A 10,255-nucleotide genomic window follows, 5' to 3' on the forward strand; every position below is an offset into this window, starting at 1 on the left:
GGGTATTTCTTGATTTTTTTTCATTCCTCCTTTCTATTGGATAATATCATATGTGAACAGAAATAGCTTAACTTCTTCCTTTTCAGTGTGTGACTAGTATTTTTCTTGACTAAATCATTCTGACTAGAATCTCTAGAGCAATACTGAATAGCAGTGGAGAAAATAGGCATCCTTGTCTTGTTCTTGACCTAAAAGGGAAAGCCCTTATTCTTTCAGCATTAAGTGTCATTTTATCTGTGGATTTTTCATAAATGCCCTGTATAATGTTGAGATGGTGTCTTCTATTCCTAGTTTCTGGAGTGTTTTTTGTTTATCACAACATGGTGTTGAATTTCTTACATGACTTTTTTGCGTCAATTAAAATGATCATATGTTTTCTTGTCCTATTAATGTGTTGTATTAAATTAATTGATTGTCATATGTTGATCTAGTCTTCCATTCTTGAATAAATCTCACTTAGTCCTGGTTTATAGTTCTTTTAGCATGCTTTTGAAATTGAATTGCTAGTATTTTATTGAGAATTTTTGTGTCTATATTAATAAGGATTTTTTTTGGTAAATTTTTTCTTCTGTTGTCTTTATGTGGCTTTAGTATCAGGGTAATGCTGGCCTCACAGAATGAGTTAGGAAGTGTTTTCTCCTCTTCCATTTACTGGAAGAGTTTGAGAAGAATTGCTATTAATTCTTCTTTAAATGCTAGATATAACGTACCAGAGAAGTTATCTGGTCCTGGGCTTTTCTTTGTTGAGAGTTTTTTGATTACTGATTCAATCACTTTGCTCGTTCTAGATCTGTTAAGATTTCCTGCTTTTTCTTGAGTTAGTTTAGGTAATTTGTGTATTCCTAGGAATCTGTGTATTTTATCTTGGTTATCTAACTTTTTGGCATATAGTTGTTCATAGTATTCTATTATAACTCCTTTTGTTTCTCTAAGATCAGTAGTAATGTCACCACTTTCATTTCTGATTTTAGTTATTATCATCTTCTATCTGGTTTTGTTGGTCTAGTTAGATGTTTGTCAGTATTTTGTACCTTTTCAAAAAATATCTTTTGATTTCACTGCTATTTTGTGATCAAAGAAAATACTTTCCATGAGTTTAGTGTTTTTAAATTTATTAAGATTCATTTTGTGGTCTAATGTATTGTCATTTCTGGAGAGTGTTACATGTACACTTCAGGAAAAATCATGCCCTACTATTGCTAGTTGGAGTACTGTATATGTGTCTGCTATGTCTTGTTGGTTTATCATGTTGTTCAAGTACTCTATTTTCTTATTGATTTCCTGTCTACATTTTTCCATTATTAAGAGTGATGTATTCAAGTCTCCAAATATTAGTGTAGACTGTCTGTTTCAGTCTTCGATTCTATTAATTTTTGTTTCATTTATTTTGAGGTCTTGTTTGGTACATATGTTTGCAGCTTTTGTATCTTTTTGATGAATTGACCTTTTTATCAGTATATGTATTTTACCCTTACGCAACAGAGGTTTGAACTGCACAGATACACTTACACATTTTTTTTTGCCTCTGTCACAACTGAGACAGCAAGATCAACCCCTCCTCTTTCTTCTCTTCAGCCTACCCAATGTGAAGACAGTGAGGATGAAGACATTTATGATGATCCACTTCAACTTAATGAAGAGCAAATATATTTTCTCCTTCTTATGAGTTTCTTATAACATTCTCTTCTCTAGCATACTGTATTGTAAGAAAGCAACATAGAATAAATTAACATATAAAGTAAGTGTTACCAACAGTAGGCTGTAGTAGTTTAATTACTGGGGAGTCAAAAGTTATATTTAAATTTACAACTGTATAAGGATTGGTTCCTCCATCTCCAGTGTTGTTTGAGGGCCAATTATAATGTCCTTCTTTGTTTCCTGTTACAGGTTTTACGTTAAAATATATCTTGTCTGATTTTAATATAGTCACTCAAACTCTCTTATGGCTACCATTTGCATCCAATATTTTTTTCCATCCTTTTGGTTTCAACCTGTTTGTGTCTTGGATTGAAAGTGAGTTGCTTGTGGACATCATATAGTTCAATCATATTTAAAAACTTCATGCTGTCAATCTCTGCTTTTTGACTGGACAGTTTAATCCATGTACATTTAATTTAATTTAATTACTAATAAAGACTTACTTAGCTGAAGTCAGGGAAAGAAAACAAAATTACATAAACAAATAAGCAAATAATTTAACTGGTAGATGAAGATCAGAATCTATTTTCTAAAAATAAATTTGAGCAAATCAGTTTCTACAATATGTGTGAATACATTTAATATTCCAATTTTTAAAAATTGAACTTCTCAGATGAGATATAAAATACACAATAAACAGCAATCATGTTGGTTTCCCATTACTGCTATAATGAATTACCACAAACATAGTGTCTTAAGACAATACAAATTTATTAGCTTATAATCCTACAGGTCATAAGGCTAACACGAGTCGCATGGCTCATCATACAGCCTTGTTTCTTTTGGAGGCTCCAGAGGTGAAGTTATTTTCTTGCCTTTTCTGGCTTATAGAGGCTTTCAATATTCCTTGGCTTATGGCCCATTCATTCGTCTCAAAAGTCAAAAATGGTGAGTTAAGTCCTTCTCATGTTGCATCTCTCTGATCCTTCTTCTACCACTCTATACCACTCTCTGGCCACAGCCAGGAAAGTTTCTCTGCTTTTAAGAAATTGTGTCTTTAAATTGGACCTAACCTGATAATACATATTAATCATCCTATCTCAAGATCCATAATCTCAACCATATATTGTTTTGCCAGGTATGGTAGTACATTCATAGGTTTTGGAGATTAGAATATAGAAATATTTGGAGCCATTATTCTGCCTACAACAGTCATATGCTGTATATGAGAGGGTAACTAAAATATATTGACAGAAAATTTGAAGGTAAAGGAATAAAAAAACTCATAGTGTCCCAATACTGGCCAAAATAATATTGGTGTCAATATGACATTATTAGATAAAATATTCTTTCATCTTAAAGCATTATTAAGGAAAAACATATATTTTCTTCATTTGATTGAGGGTACAGTTTAAATAGAAGTCAGTTTCCTCTGCTCACCTGCCTGAGAATGTCCAAGGCCTTACTTCCCATTTTTATATAAATATAAAAGCTCAAATACAAGTCATTGGTGCCCATTTTAAGGACCTTATGCTTTTCTGATCAAATTAAAGCTTTACTACACTAGTTTCACTGCTTGGCCTACACATTTGGCCTAAGGAATGCCTAGTTATTGAGATTGTTTTGTTTCTAAAGTAATTTAGGTGTCATTTGCACTGTAATATCAAAATCCTTCAGCATAGGGCCTAGAGAATGCCAATTGCAAATGCGATCAGTGCTACCTCAGAAGGTCATACAATGCAAGATGAAAAATCTGGGATTTGTTTCAAAACACTAGTTTCATTCAGTAAAGTAATCTTGTGAAAGTTAGTTAATTTCTTTGGAAACTCGCCTTATTTTTCAGTATGGTTAAAATTTGTAATGCAAATCAAGTAACCATCATGAATATTAAAGATGTTAAAGGAAGAGACTATAATGTTAATAATACATGAGATATATCACCTAGTATGGGAATATATGTGGCACATATTTTAATGGTTAAGAGCATGGCGTCTGGAGCTAGACAGCCTGACTTTTAATCCTTATTCTTCTCCTTAAGCAGTGTGACCTTGGGTAAGTTACTGAACTCCTCTAAACCTCAGTTCCAAACCTATAAAGTGGAGTTAATAGAACATAACTCATAGGATTCTTATAACAATAAGGTATGTTACTATTTGCACAGCACTACTTACAAAATAAGTACAATATAAATCAATACACTTTCATACTTTGATCAAAATGCCAGGCAAACAATAAGTCTTTTTTGAGTCCAGTACCTATTACTGCTAAGAACTGTGCTGGCTAAAGTGAATTTTATATATATATATATATGGTATTTCATATAAAACGTGTCCTGAAAATGACATATATACTTTAAGTAGATTAGAAATATTCAGTTTATGCACTGTATAGCCCTAGATAAAATAGAATTCATAAATTTAGAGATTAGCTTAAATTTTATTATTTTATAAGGAGAGAACAATTTAACAGTATGTGGGGTCAGGGGTGTGCCAAAGGAAGGATAGATCACTGTAATAAATCTATGGTACATTCCTTTGCTCTTTTAATGTTTCTCAGGTGCTGTAACTGCACAGGTAAAAGGCAAAAAAAAAAGGGGGGGTGCTGTCAGACCCACAATGTATTAATAAGCCACATGTACTTAAAGTAATAGCTGAGGCCTTTTTAGTGTAGGCAGCAATGTATCCTCCAGACTACAAGCAGAAAGTTGAACCTCTTACATTTAGCATACACTTGTAGGCCCAGTACTCTGTACTCAAGAATTTGAGGGATTATATAATAATGAGGGAAAACACATGGTTATTAAAGCTGAGAAAGGATAACAAAATGGCTAGAAGGAATTTTTAGGGGTATACCAACGATGTGTTTGAAACAATACAATAGCAATATTAAGTGCTTAGAAATGATGGTCCAGATAGACATCAGTGATATCTGAGGATTTCATCAAAGCAACATGAACACCTAAAGCATCCAACAAGTACAATGTCAGCAACATTCAGCAGCTGAAGTGTCCTAGTGTTAGTCCCTATAGATGATCATTCTTACGTAATCCAATTTAATTATTAAAGTTCTATATATTCACAGATAAAACAATACAAGTTTTCTTGAATTTCTCATTGATATCACTATCATCTATGCATGTAATTAGCATATCAACATATTTACCCCAAGATCCTCGGGGATATGCATTCTTTCATTAGGTTTCCTAATTGGAAAACCTCCCTAACCTTAAGATTTAGTCACTTGCAAAATAATGAGGGAAAGGGAAACTATTTGGTGAAAGCTTAACAAAGTTCTCTTCTTTACCATTTTAGATTTTTTTTTTTTTTGCATCGCTGAAATGCAATTTTAAAATAAAATCAAACTCCTCAAGAGCAACACACAATTACAAAGCCTGTGTGAAATGGAAGATCAAGATGGCTACCCTGTGCTTCCCTTGTGGAAGTAAATCCTATTATCTATTGTTTTCTATCAGAAACCCACAGAGGGATTTCCTCAAGGCCCAAATACTGCTAGTATTAAAAGCTCTTCTAATTCACTGAAAATATAAGCATCTTTATAGTTTTATCAGTCCATCTCTTTTTCCCCTTTCTGTCTACTCATTGCAGAAAGCTTTTCCTCTCCTCTCTTCTCCTCTCCTTTTCTCCTCTTCTCGTTTCTCTGTATGTATGCATGTATGTATGTATATATATTTACATACATTTACATACTTTCTGTACATATAGATACTATATATACACATTTGAAAATATCTCTGCTAAATTTATGTAATGAAAAAAATCTAAGGTTTAAAGACCAATTTTTTAGATCTTTTATAAAGTTAAGGATGATATCAGAATATTGAAGTCAACTTGATGCTTTAAATTTTTAAAAATGGAATACTTAAATTTCTTTCACCTTACCCCTCTTTTAACTTTAAAAAGATATTTTACTATATTCTTGGAAACTATTTGAGCATGAACAACATTTACAATATAATTAAATTCTAAACGATCTTAGTCCATTTAATGCTGCCATAACATAATACTTGAGACTTGGCAATTTATAAAGAAAAGAGGTTGATTAACTCACAGTTCCAGAGGCTGGAAAGTTCAAGGGCATGCTGCTTCAACTCATGGCAGAAAGCAGAAGATGAAGATGGGTACAAGATGGATACATGCAAAGAGATCATGTGGCAAGAAAGGAAGCAAGAGAGACAAACCAAAGAAGCCAGAGTTTTCAGACTTTTTTTTAAACAACCCACTCTTTCAAGAACTATTCCATTCCTGTGAGATCACTAATTTGCATACCTCCAAGAGAAGACATTAATCTATTTGTGAGGAATCCACCCCCAAGATCAATCATCTTTCATTAGGCCCCACTTCCCAGTACTGCCACATTGTGGATCAAATTTCAACATGAGTTTTGGTGAGACAAACCACATGCAAACCATAGCATTCTGTCTCTGGCTCCCTCAAAACTCATGTCCTTTCACATACAAAATACTATCATTTCAATCCCAATAGTTCCAAAAGTCTTAACTTGTTTCAATATCAAGTTAAATGTCTAAAGTCCAGCTATGAGCCTATATATATATATATATAAACAGTTTATTTACTTCCATGTTACAATATGGAACATACATAGGATAGGCATTTCTATTCCAAAAGGAAGGAATAGGCCAAAAAAAGAAAGAAGTTATAGGCTTCAAGTAAGTCCTTTACCAAGCAGGCAGAATGTTAAATCTTAAAGTTATAGAATAATCTCTTTTGATTTCATGTTCCACACGCTATGTACACTGACGCCAAGGATGGGCTCCCAAGGCCACAGGCAGCTCTGCCCCCATAGCTTTGCTGGGCATAGTCCTCATGGCTGCTCTCATGGGTTGAAGTTCAATGCCAGCTGCCTTTACATGCTGAGTTTGCATGCTGCAGTGACTCTACAATTCTAGGGTCCCAGTAATGGTTTTGCCTCTGTGTTCATTGGCCATTGTCCCGGTGGAGGCTCTCTGGCAGCTCTGACCCACATTTCCACTTGGCATTGCTCATTAAGGGCTTTCTGAAATGGTTCCACCCCTGCAACAAGTCTCTGCCTGGGCCTACAGGCTTTTCCATACATTTTTTTGAAATCTGGATGGAGGAATTCACACCTCCACAGCTTTTGCATTCTGTGGGCTTGTAAAGTTAATACCGCACGTGGAAGCCATCAAGGCTTACTTCCTGTGTTCTCTGTAGCAGCAGCATGAGCCACACCTGGGGCTGCTTGAGCTATGGCTGCTGCAGCTACTGATCAGGATAGGGTGAGTAGCAGCACTCTGGGCCTGTCCCTGCAAACCATGCTGCCTTCCTAGGCTGCTAGGCCTGCAAAAGGAGAGAAAATCTCAAAGATTTCTGAAATGCCTTTAAGGCTTTTTCCCACTATTTTAACTATAAGAACTTGGCTTCCTTTTTGCCATGCTAATCTTTTTAGCAAGTGGTCTCTCAGCCAAACCCTTGGATTCCTTTCTTGAAAATGCCCTTTTATTTTCTACCACATGGCCAGGTTATGAATTTTCCAATTCCTTATGCTCTGCTTCCCCTTTAGTTATAAATTATGCTTTTAGGTCATCCTTTTGTTGCCATAACTTAGCATAAGATATTAAAGGTGACCATGTAGCTTCTTGAGCATTTTGCTGCTTAGAAATTTCTCCTGTCAGATATACTAGAAAATCACTCTTAAGTTTTACATTCCATAAAGCCCTAAGGCATAGACACATGCAGGCAAATTCTTTGCTGTAGTGTAACAAGAATGGCCTTTTCTCTAGTTCACAACATCCTCTTCCTCATTTCCATCAAATACCTCATTAGAATGGCCTTACTACATGTATTTCTATAAAAATTTTGGTTATGACAATTTAGTCAATCTGTAAGAAGTTCTGAACTTTTCCTTGTCTTTTTGTCTTCTTCTGAGCCCTCATTAGAACACCCTTAATGTTCCATTTATGGCAATGCAGACTTTTTCTAGTTTGCTCCTCTAAATTCTTTCAACCACTGCTTATTGCCCACTTCCAAAGCTGCTCCTACTTTTCAGGTATCTGTATAGCAACACCCCACTTCTGGTACTAATTTTCTGTCTTATTCCATTTAGTGTTGCTATAACAGGACATCTGAGACTGGGTAATTTACAAATAAAAGAGGTTTGTTTAGCTTACAATTTTGCAGACTGAGAAGTTTATGGTGAAAGTGAAAGGAGAATACAGGTGCATGCAAAGAGATCACATAATAAGAGAGGAAGCAAGAGAGAAACCAAGGAAAGCAACTCTTCTAACAACCTACCCTTATGGGAACTAACCTATTCCCATGAGAAGAAGAATTTACTCACAGCCATGGGTCATTAATCTATTCATACTGGGTTCACCAACATGATCAAAATGCCTCTCACTTGGCTCCCATATTTCCCAACACTGCTGCATTGGGGATCTAATTACAACATGAGTTTTGAGGAGAACAAACTACATCCAAAACCATGGCTATCTTCTGAGAATTTTTGCTATAAAGTGAAATTGGAGTGACAAGATGCAGAACTAAGACATAAAAAGAAATACTAAAACAATAAGTTAATGTATAATACACATTATTACATAAAATTAAGTTTACTTTTATTCTGTGTAGCTTATTCATTCAAATTACTTAATGTAATTACTTATTTTACCACTGTTTATTAAGCTTTGACTTGCACTAGACACAATGCTCATTCCAAGAACACAAAGTGAACAATACGTTGTCCCTTCAAGGAATGTAAAGTCTAGTAGAGAGAACACAGACAATAAACCAATTATAAAATTTTAAGTTGTTAAAATGAAAGAGATGCTTAACACAAAAGGGGAGTGGGAGAATGTAGTCTAAGAAAAAGTGACACCTAAATGACCTTAATATTGAGGGATAAGCTAGTGAAAGAGGTGATCATGCACCAAGTGCAGATAAAGAAAACATTTTATATGGGAAACTGCAAATAGATGATCATAGTTGAAAGAGTGATATTGAGGACTGAGTGATATAATCAAAGATGATGCTGGTGATAAGTGCAAGATATAATCTTCCAAGAAATATATGATCTCAAAGGCATTGCTAAGCAGTTTTGGGTGTATTCTGTTGGTAATGATAATGGGGAGTTGTATCTGGAAAATAAAGTCCAGGAGAAACAAAGAAGACACAATGGCAAGGCACACAATTAAAGTGCCTAAGGCTGCAAAAGGCCTAATGTAAATAATACCACATGGAAATATATAATTTTTTCTGAACTGGAAAAGTATATTTGTTTCAGTCACTTACAGAAATATATCTTGCATTATAAGGAGGCTATAGTTATGGAGATAGAATGATATTATGCATTCAAAATGACCCTAAAGTTTTTCTAATCCCATGAAAAACAAAGATGAGAGTGAATCATAGTTTCCAGACAACTCGGTATGTATAGAGATTACCTAATGAGCATAGTAATGTAAATCTGGGCAATAAAACAGCTCTTTGTATGGGTCTTTTTTATACTCGTAAACTATTAATCTCAAGAGTATCTTTGCTTTAGAGATTTATGTAAAGGCATGTTTTATCTACATTTATGAAGTTTAAGTTATGAAGACTGAGTTTAGCACAAATAACCCTGTTCCCACCACTTGTAAATAGCTGTACCTGTCAACATCTTTTCAAGCCCATTTCCATGAGGCCTTTCCTGATTTCCCCAACTGGATGTCATCTCTCCTACCACCCCTAAGTCCTAGAACTTTAATGTTAGCGCTCTTAAAAGTATGTATTTTACTACTCTTAAAAATATGTATTTTACTTCACTTAAAAAATATATTTTCACATAAGATTTTAAATTTATACCCAGGTCGCAAGATGCAATAGATATAAAATACCAAAGTGAGATACCGGCAGAAATATGGATTCTTCAAACAAAATGACCTAGAACTATTTAGTGTTTCTCTGTTGGTGGCGCCTTTTTAGGTGTAATAGAATTATCCCATGTCTTTTCAGAGCATTTAGACTCAGATTCCTAGGGAAATGAGTAACTGTAACACCATTAACTCTTTGTAATAACTAAAATATGCTCCTGTCCATTTACTGTCACTTCTTCAGAACCATTGTGTAGGGTGACTCTGATATCCACAAGAAAGATTTAAAAGGGTTGGGAGAAAATTTGTGAGTAACATTTTTATAGAGAACTACTGAAGTGGCGTGAGTCTCATCCTTTCAAGTACGAAGGGGTAAGGGGTAACTGCCCCTTTTAACAAGAATACATTGAGAGCTTAATCAATGATATCTGTGGGGTGGCATAGTGGACTGGGCTCTGACTGCCCTCCTCCTTAAGACATCTAGAGATTGAATGATGGGCTGCTTTGGGGTGAAAGCAGGCATCAGGAGAGTTATGATATGGGTATGTCAGGCCTCAGGAGAAGGTGTTAGGAAACAGAAGCTCTCTGTGTTCCACTGCCCCACTTCCACCTGCCCCTAGGCGGGGCTCTAATCTTCCCCTTCTTTTCTGATTGTGGATTTTAAGACCCTCTGGAGAGAGGGTTCCATCCTGTGCCCTGAGGGAAGGAATTCTTATGTCTTGAAGCTTCCATAAAAACCCAAGAGGACCAGATTCATGGAGTTTTCAAACA

The 10,255-nt window shown here is 35.1% G+C and overlaps 1 long non-coding RNA gene across 4 annotated transcripts in view; it reads left to right on the forward strand.

The window, feature by feature from the left end:
- The window catches only part of LOC107974626 (uncharacterized), a 291,544-nt gene that overhangs the window by 209,047 nt on the left and 72,242 nt on the right, over positions 1-10,255 (forward strand). Inside the window, exon 5 of one of the 4 annotated variants that reach the window (XR_008547905.2) lies at positions 1,576-3,595. The exons of the other annotated variants lie outside the window; for them this stretch is intronic. This is a non-coding gene — a long non-coding RNA (uncharacterized LOC107974626). Of the gene's footprint in view, positions 1-1,575; positions 3,596-10,255 lie in introns of those variants that run through there. 4 annotated transcript variants of the gene reach the window in all.

Source organism: Pan troglodytes, chromosome 4 (genome assembly GCF_028858775.2).
Source record: "Pan troglodytes isolate AG18354 chromosome 4, NHGRI_mPanTro3-v2.0_pri, whole genome shotgun sequence".
NCBI classification, from domain to species: Eukaryota; Metazoa; Chordata; class Mammalia; order Primates; family Hominidae; genus Pan; species Pan troglodytes.